Raw genomic sequence first — 10,454 nt, 5'->3', positions numbered from 1 at the left:
TCATTCTCTCTAAGAAATCTTCTTTGAGAGAGAAAAATATAAGTTCCTCAAAGAACTTAGAAAGTTTTAATAATTTTTATCTTTCATTGCTTGGGAAGAAGGGTTCTTTTCCATTATAATCTCTTTAGCAACCAATGTCATTAGATCCTAGAGATAGTCTAGTTCCTTTTGGAGTTTTTCTTTATTCATTCATTTCTCATTGTTCTTTGGTTCAATGTTCATTCCTCCCAATACTCTTTGTCGATTCTCTTTTTCTTCTCTACTCCTTATCTGTTCACTAGGTCAACTATGCTTGTACCCTAATTTCTTTAAGATTAAAAGAAAAATATGTCTTTAATGTATATACAATTGATTTAATTTTCAGTTCAAATTACCTCTTAAGATAGACAAGAATGAAGGGATGAGAGGGTGTTCTGGTAGTTAAAAGGTTATATATACATGTATATATATGTGATGATATATAAAAGACATTAGAAGACTTTGAGGAAAGAGATATGATAAGTGTTTGGTAGTTACTTAGTCAACAAAAAGAGGAGGAAGATGTTACTATTATTATTATTGTTTATTTCTTCTTTTAATCTTCAAAGTGCATCAAGAGGATTAATAGAGTAAGATATATTTAAATTGTTATTGATCTCGACTTTTAAACGATGTGAGACTATTGGACACACCAAAATATTTTGTTTTAGCCATTTTATTAATAAAAAGTTGCCATTTTTTTCTCTTTGTTCTCCTTGCTTTGTTACGATGTGATTTAAGACATAAAAAAAGATTGTAAGTGAAGAGTGTTGTTGAGAGGAAATTATGATTTATGCAGTGGGCAGAGAATGGAAAAGCTGAGTGGGTCTTTGGATTGGAAAATGGTTGGTTGTTGCATTTAAGTTGATGGCCTTTTCTTGGTTATGTTTGACATGTAAAGGCAACAGAGATGTGTTTTAAATGAAGGTTGGTTATGTAACAGAGGGGTGTGGTCTAGTTGATATGATTCATAACTCCATCACCCCTTTTGATGAATCCTAGCTAATTAAAAATTCCAAGCAAATAAAATCTGAGTGTATTTTAATCTTGCTCAAGATAACAGTTGAAAAAGAAATAAAGCTAATGTGGGGTTTTGCTTGTGACATTTGAAATAATTTTAAATTACAGCATCATTAATATTGCTATATCCCATTCATTATGAATATTGAGAAAATTGTGGAAATTCTATTATGGAATAAGGCTTTTGTTGTTGTTGCGAAAATTCTGTTTTACTTTTTTCTACTTTAATTAATTATATGATATGTCCTAAATTCTTTTCATAAATAATTTTGATTATTTATCAGAAAGACTAGCATCTTCAAAAGATCATATCCTCCAGTTCTGTTACTATTTTTTCTTCTAATATTCAAGGTTAATGAAAAGCAATATTAATGATTGTGGTATTTTTTTTTTCATTTTCTGATACCAATCAATGTTGCTGGTTTGATTGAGTATAGGTGCCACCCCTATTGGAACCAAAAGTATATCTCATGAATTCGATGACACAGCTAGGTGAAGTACTGTGAAAAATTAGATGTTTTTTTTTTTTTTTTTATAAAAATGATTTTTTGACACCACTCAATGCTCCACTAGATCCAATAAATATTAATATTTAATAAGGATTTTTTTAATTTTTTTATTATAAATATTAATATGTTAATGTGGGGTAAGGTGAAGCAAAATACCAAAATATCACCACTTTTTTTAAATGGTATAATTTTATTTGATGTAAAAACAATTATTTTAAGATTAGACAAATTAGTACGATTTTAATTTTTATATTAAACTGAGATCGTATTTAACATACAACTTCAGTTATACCAAATTTATTAAAATTTAGCATTTTGGGTCTAAAATTTAATGTACGATTTTTTATTTTTGAAATAATTTTTTTATCCATCTAAAACACTATCAAAAGGAATTAAAAAAAAAACAAGATTAGAGTATGGTTATAATTTTTTTAAAAACATGGAAATGATATATTTTTTTTCACATGCTTCTCCCTTTGTGATCTTTTATTTTCTTTTGAATTATCTTCTTGAAGTCTTGGAATGAAAGGTACTGTAGTTCAGAAGATGGAAGGATTTTAAGCTTTGAGTGCATGGAATCTGCTATAAATGACACTTAATTGAGTAGATGGAGAGAAGAATGTAATGAATCATCCTCTCTTATTAAGTTGGTTGTATAATAAGATACACTTTGCGTTGTAATCCAAATAATAACTGAAAAAATAAAATTCATATTTATTTCTTAAATAAATAAAAAACAATTTTCAAAATAACTACTGAATGTCAATCACTTGTTACATGAATAGTAACAATAAATTTGTATTTCGAAAAGTTGATTAAGCAATTTAGTACAATTAACTTGTGAAATTTATTAATTTATGTAGCTTTTCTTAAGTAATTTATGTGTATAAAGATATGATTGAATTGTAAAGTAATTTAGATTCCATCTATTTATAAATATGTTAAAGGAGAATCCATAAAATGTCAGAAATGAAGTTGAGACTGAAAAATTGGAGACATTACTTTGGACAACATTCCATCATTTTCAATAGTCAGTGCACTACTCCGAAAGGTAAAGCACAACATGTATCTAACATAATTATATGTTTTTTTTGTAAGACCGTGGCGTTGGGAAATATTCATTTGTTGTTAATATTTATGCCAATTAATTGAGTAGATGGTTTCCCACCCTTAACAAAATTTGTTTTATTGCATTTATAGTTGTTATATTGTTGAAATTTAATCTGTCTTACTCAGATTTAATTATATTTTAATTTTTTTATTTAATTTACGGTGTTTATATCAATGAAAAAAAATATATGATTATACACAATCATATGTGCAAATATCACTAATTCATGAAGAGAAGTAATAAAATTTCTTTCAAATTATTTAAGTATTAATCGTGAATGTCATTCTTTATCGATTAAGTCCAATTTTTTTGTAGTTATTTAAGGATTCATTCCCATTAAAGAACGAAGATATAGAAGATATTAGTAGGTAATGAACTTCATTTTTTAAGTGTTTCTAGTAAGTTGTAGAATTCTTTAGTTTATTGAAATATACTACTAAATGCTATATATTAGCCGTTTTTGTACAATATTTATTAAATATACTATTCAATTATCAATGAATGGGATTGCATGAGAATTGCACATTATTAAATGCATGTGAATGATATTATTATGAATGCACTAAAATAGTAAAACAATTTAAAAAAAAAACACTAAGTTACTATGAGGATTATTGTAATAATCATCATAAAAAGTTTATCTTACCACGATGGTTTTGATGCTAATTGTCATAGTAACTCATTCTTTTTATGTTGACTTTAGAAAAATTTGTCATAAAAAGTGAGATCAAGATTTATATGCTGAAGATACTATAACAAATATGATAGACACTTATTACCATAATTGTTATAGAAAGTTAGACTTTCTATGATGGTTCTTGTTAAGACAAAAGTCTAAACCAAGGTTTAAATTAGTGTTTAAAAAGAAGTAAGCGCAAAACATGATCACACTTCGTCTGTAAGACGATAGTACTATAAAAATAACAGATTGTCTAAGATGCAAGTGTTTTGACTGACAGACGATACAATCACTACAAGAAAATCATTAAATAGAAACTAATTTTAAAGACTAATTTAGAATCTAAAATATTAGTAGCTAAAATCTTGGTAGCTAATTTAGATACCAATTTAGAAATCATTTTTTAATTTTCTATTAATAATTAAAACCACTTTAGATACCAATAATTTTTTAGTTTCTAAAATAATATCTAATGTAGCTAATATAATGACTAATTATCTTTTGTCTCTAAATTTGGTTGTTATTTAATGATTTTCTTGTAGTGAACACTAAACAATCTTTTTCTAGAATTTTAATAAGATGTACATATAAGAATAGATGAAATGTGCATCAAACATTAGACAATACACATAGACTAAGGAAATCGTGTACTTAAATTAAATATCTATGTACTTATTCTATATTTTCAGGGAATGTCTGTCTTCCAAATATATTTATTTAAAATCATATATTAAAGTTGCTTTCTTCATTAACTTCTTGACGCAAACAGAATGTCAACTTCAACCCCAATTATCTGCCCTATATGGAATGCACGTCAATCAATAATTTGTGCAAAAGGCTATACTATTTAGGGATATAAACATTGTCAACTATCAAGGACATTATAAAGAACAATGAGCAAAGATTGGGACTAAATTAAATGCAACAATCATGATAAAGCTTGTCAAAGACAAAATGGATATACATAAAAGTTAAAGATGCTTAATGGCTATAAACAATCATTTAACGACTACCTTCCTCAAATATTCTATAAACATTATTTCATTAAGAAGAAGAAAAGAAGAGATGATATGCAATGCCAAAAGGATGCTCAAATAAACAACATTCCTTAAAGCCAATAGAGTTGAGGTTGCACTATACCAATATGTTGATAAGATGATAGAGCACACCTCACAACTTCATAGAAGGATCCTCAAGCATAAAGAAGACTAACACATTAGGATATAGAGAAACCTTATGGAAAAAACTTAGAGTGTTTATCCAACTACTTAGGAGAGTGAGCCAAATCATTGTATATGTCGAAAGATGCTGCCCTCCCTAGAGAGTAAGATGAACTTGTTAGAATTGTAGGCCTTAAACAAGAGGGGGTGAATTGTTCATGAAAAATTTTCGCAATTATAGAAGGTAAAATGAAAGACTACGAGGAATCAATCAATTAGAAAGTTGTTATGCCAATTAGAAAATTATTTTTAGTTTGATTGTAGAAAATCAACCTGTTGTTTTTGCGAAACAACCGGTTGTTTATACTAGCATTTTATAAAATCAAATCTAAAACAATTTAAAGAGTGTAAGGAAAGAGAAACTCACACAGAATATTTATACTGGTTCACTCTTAACCAAAAGCTACATCCAGTCCTCAGCTAACCATTGAGAATTCACTAAGTAATCAAACATTGATTACAAACAACACACCAAAGTGATGATCTTGAACCCTTCAAGAACACACACCACCTTTGGTAATCAACACAATTTTCAGAATAACCTCTTAAACTGCACAACACCAAGTCACACATAATTACACTGATTAAGAAAGAAAGGAATAGAACACACCTGGGTACAATCAAAGATCAAAGTACAAAGAATACAGAGAATCCTATTCCACACTTCAGGATGATCCAAAAGCTTTTTGAAATCTTGAAAACTGATTTTGATTGATCTTTCTTAGTTAGTTAATGACCAGGAGCATAAAATAACCTTTTTATACTCCAATCAGTTGATCAAAACATTTAATTCAAGAACCAAAATTAGTTTGAATCATTTAAAACAAATTTTCACAACTTAACAAAATTCTTTTAAGGTTTTCAGTAAATCAATCAATTGAAATCACGAATCAACCGGTTGAATTGGCTTGACAATAAAGTCAAACAAAGTCAAGCTTTTCAAATCCTTTCCAAAAACCACTAAGTGTAAAACAACCAGTTGAATCGACATTTCAAAAGCTTGAATTTCACTTTCTTTAGAAAACATATATTTTTTTCAAAAGGATTAAGATTCATTTAACCTTGGATCATCACAAGGAGTGGATTAACAAATTCAACTACTTCTAGACGCACATACACAACCAACAACAAGGATCTTCATGCATTTCACTTGGATTTGGAGACATCAAAGCACCTTGTTCAACAGAACTAAACTAGGAGATAAAGCCTAAACACTATATTCGTTGTCTGATGAAATTCTCCCTAGTAGTTAGACCCAATGATTAATAAATCATTAAAATACCAAAGCTCTAGATCTTAGCTAAGAATGGTTGTTTGACAAAGAATACTAAAGTTCAACTAGAAGTGGCTTAAGTAAAGAATACTCACTGACAAGGTCAGTCAAGAGTGGTTGTAATCTAAAAGAACACTTGGTTAGCCAAAAATGGCTAGGTGTAAGGAATACTCAGGGTTAGCTTGGATTAGCTACGACCCTAAAAAATACTCATTTAAGCTAGGACTGGCTTGTGTACTCAAGGGGTTAGCTAAGAGTGGTTTTGAAGCCAAAGAATATTTAACGTGTACTTCACAGTATTAGTGTGTTTAGTTGAACTTGATTTGTTTGGTCAAGAACTAGATGTAGTCTATTGTGACAGATGAACCATTATATTATACTGCATGTTTTCATCATCTACACTGACACAAGAACGAGCTAATGCATGAGAAATTTCTAAGATTTTTTGACTAAACATTTTAAACTAAGTTTTTTGCTCTACACCTACTTTGTCTGGCCAAATGCTAAAACTATGATATAATTACTCGTGACAGTAAACATGAATATATATCAGTCAAGTGATTTAGTTGAGTTGTGAAGTTTGCATTTGACGCGACCTTTCTGAATTAGAAGAACCAAGCATAAAATAAGCTCTTTGAATATGTCCATCTGATCCTTTTTGTGATAAGCTTTCTTAGAAACAAAATGTTTTAAGTTTCATTAGAAGAAACATGTTCAAATGTTTTTGTAAGAGATTTGCCCTTAAATCATGTTCTCTTAACATACCTCCACTGGTCAATTATGCATTAAATGTTGTATGTCATATGAAAGAATCACAGTCTAATCCTTAGTCAAGATAGATAAGAAAATAACATAGACGAATGATCCACTTAAGTTAGTCAAATGTGTTTGATAAAACACATTAGATGAAAGTGTTTTTGGTAAGAATGTTTTACAAATAAAATTTTCCTCTTTGCATTTTAAATCAGACGATATTATCAAAAAGTTTTTGAAATTATTTAAATCACAATTAAACCCTTATCAGAACTTGATAAAAAAGTGGCGTACATAAATCAATTTTCACATTGATTTTGCATATTCTGTGATGGTTTATGTACATCTAACATACTAAGTTGGACTTACTATGAATGGTTTTTAATTGACATAGAAAGTTTAAACTTTCTATATTGCCTGTATTTATGTCGGTTATAGAACCATCACAAAAAGTCATGTATAATTGTCATAAAAAGCGTTGTCTATAGTAGTTTGGAACTCCCCTCGAACACCATTAACAACTCAACTATAAACCCTTAGAGGTATAAACTTGGTTTCCTAGAAATACCAATTTTTCTACCTTGAAGAGTTACTCTCTTTTCCAGTAAGAATATTTGGTACCCATCGTGAAACTTAGGTAAAACTTTTGCCAAACCACAAAATTTTATGGTTCTTATTAAAATTTGAACTATCATCTTGGCTTCATCCAATCTTGAGATGGACCCATAATTTGTTAATACCTTCAAAATACACAAAAAAATCCTTTCCAAAAGAACGAGGAAACTCTCCAACACACAATAGTTGGCATGCAAAAAGTGAAGGAAAATTCCTTGGTTTTATGATCACTTTGCAAAGTATAGTACAACTTGAAGATATATTATAGTTGATTCAAATAATTGTAATGGAATGATGTACTCTTTTTCTTAGCTTGATTTCTGTCCTTCAAATGAGTTTTTCTCAAACAAGGTTTTAATGAGGCACATTCTTGAAATAAATTACAAAATTTTAAGAATATCTTCAAGTTACCATGTTGCATTAATGATACCCAACTTCTACAGTTTAGTCGCTCAAAGTAAGCATCCTAACTTCAAATCAAAAGACACTCAATGGATTAAATTCGGTTGTTCAAAGTAAACTACTAGAACATTTAATCAAAGTTATGCAATGTATACAATTAAGTCGTTTAAAGTAAATGACTAAAGCATTGAATTAAAGTTATTCGATGTATAATTAATTGTTCAAAGTAAATGACTAAAAATCACATCAAATTTATTTGATGTATATAATTAAGTTGTTAAAAGTAAAATTTATTTAATGTATATAATTATGAAGTTCAAAGTAAACGACTAAAACATAATATCAAAGTTATTTGGTGTATAAAGTAAACGACTAAAATATCAGATAAAAGTTATTCGATGTATATAATAAGTCGTTCAAAGGAAATGACAAAAATATCCGATCAAAGTTATTTGATGTATATAATTAAGTTATTTAAAGTAAATGACTAAAACATCATATCAAACTTATTTGGTGTATATAACTAAGTCATTCAAAATAAATGACTAAAACATCGGATCAAATATATTTGGTACATTCAACTAAATTCGTTCTTAGATAAAAGATATTTGATGTAGATAAATGATTGAGATATCATGTAATGTATAACATGTATTTCAAAAAAAGAACCATCACGAAGGAAGGGCGATGTGACTAGGGATTGCAGTACAACAACGCGACTATCTTTGCGATGTGACTACCTCTTTAAAGTGTTGGACGGGTGCATGCGGCGGCGCTGGTGTTCGAAGGCTGTTGTTGCAGTGTGGCGGCAAGGAAGAGTGTTGCGACGTTGTCCTTGGTTGTAGTGCGGTGGCATTAGGGTGGAGCGACAGTGTGCAAGGTGATTGGCAGTAGGGGATGTTTTAGTTTTCGGAGCTATCCTTGGTGATGCTGCTACAGTAGTGGATCTTTTATTGTTCAAAGATGGCGGAGGCCTCTGCCAGCTTCTTGATACCTTGATTGAAAGTGCAAGAAGTGGTTCCCATTAAGAACGCAGTTTCTACACAATGACACATGAAAACCTTTGCTCAAGCCTTGGGGAATACCTATGATATCCTTTTGTCCCAGCTACCTGCACCTTGTATCAAGGGAGACATGGTGGTGGTCCGGGTTGAAGGGGAAGATTACTTGGCGGGTCTTGAGGATTGTAAGAATCATCTCTATGGGAGGATTATTTTATCTAAGGGGGATACACTCCTCACACATATGGATTTAACCAAAAAATTGCAGCTGGTGTGGAAAGCGCTCGGACCATGGAAAGTTATACCTCTTGGCATGGGCTTCTATGAGTTTGAGTTTTCTTCTTTATAAGACATGAGGTGGGTTCTTGGGGTTTTCTCCTAGCAGTTATCTCTAGGATTTCTAAAACTGTTTTCCTAGACAAAGGATTTTGTTCCACCTACTATGAAAAACACTAAAACCTAGGTCTGGATTAGAATTTACCATTTGCCTTTAGAATATTGGAGACCATGGGCTATATTTTCTATTACTAGAGGCATTGGTACCCCTTTGTATTTGGATGATCATACTATGAAGAAAATAGGGTTTTTTTTTTCTCGGGTGCTTGTGGATATTGATCTTTTATCCCCTCTTCCTAATCAGCTATTGGTTGAACATTCAGGATTTACATTTATAGCAGATGTGGAATATGAGTGGCTCCCTCCTTTTTGGTCTCACTGTAAAATGATTTTGCATGATCTTGCTCAGTGTCGTGTGTTTAATGTTCAGAGTCAGGTTGTTGGTCCTCAACATCAGTCCTTTCAGACCAAGAAAATTCCTAAAAATGACAGAGAATCGAGGAAGGTTGTGGGGGATGCAGTGGTTCCTAAACAACATAAAGAGTATAAGAAGGAAAATCCTATCGCAGTGAAGTTTCGTAGCATAAGCTCTTTGATGGCTCTGTTGGTAATTTGACATCTGACGTCTTTGGTGGTACTAAGGTTGGGATACAACTGGATCAACTTGCTTCCGATAAAACAAATGGAGGTATAGATGTTTTTGCAGATATGCCTCCCTTGGAGGATGCATTAGATCATGATAGGTCCTAACCCCGGCAGAATTTGTCAAGCCCTATTTCTAACCAAGTTAAGGTTTTAGAATAAGCAATTGCAGTAGATACAAATGTCTTTACGCAAATTAAGGCTTTAGAATCACAAATTATAGTAGATTCGCAGGTAGTTATTGTTGGGTTTAATAGTGCCAAAGTTCAAGAGGGGGGGGGGGGGGGTGAATTGACATTTTAAAAGTTTCTCGCAGAACCAGTATTTATCACAAATTACAGAAAATAAATCGATTTATTTGTAATTGAACAGATTTATTTTGGCACTGTTTATGTTTGAAAAACGATTATATCAGCCCAGTTATTTTCAAGGTTATACAGATTAATTTGGAAGTCACACACACACACTGATATTAGAAAGAAAACAGTGAATCACAAAACAACAAGCTTCAATTTTAAACAAGTGATTAAGGTTCAATTGATAGCTTGAAACTTAATTGAGTAACCTATTACAATCAACCTGTTCCAGTGGCTTTTAACAGATTATAGATGTTCTTTTTAGAATCAAACAGTTTTTCCAGAAATTAAGAACAGTATGAACCGAGCCCAGAAAGAACAGATTTATTATTGATTGAACATATTTATTTCTTGATAGTTTAACAAATATGCAGAAATTTAAGTGCAGAGATTAAGGGAGAATGAACACAAGGCAATTATACTGGTTCACTCAACTGAGCTACATCCAGTCTTCACCTAAACCAAGGTGAAATTCACTAAATCACAATTCAAACAAACACAAATCCCACTGTTCTTGAA

This window comes from Phaseolus vulgaris, chromosome 5, assembly GCF_000499845.2.
Source record: "Phaseolus vulgaris cultivar G19833 chromosome 5, P. vulgaris v2.0, whole genome shotgun sequence".
In the NCBI taxonomy this organism is placed as follows: Eukaryota; Viridiplantae; Streptophyta; class Magnoliopsida; order Fabales; family Fabaceae; genus Phaseolus; species Phaseolus vulgaris.
The sequence above is the reverse complement of the archived record's forward strand: the minus strand, read 5'-3'. Positions refer to the sequence as shown.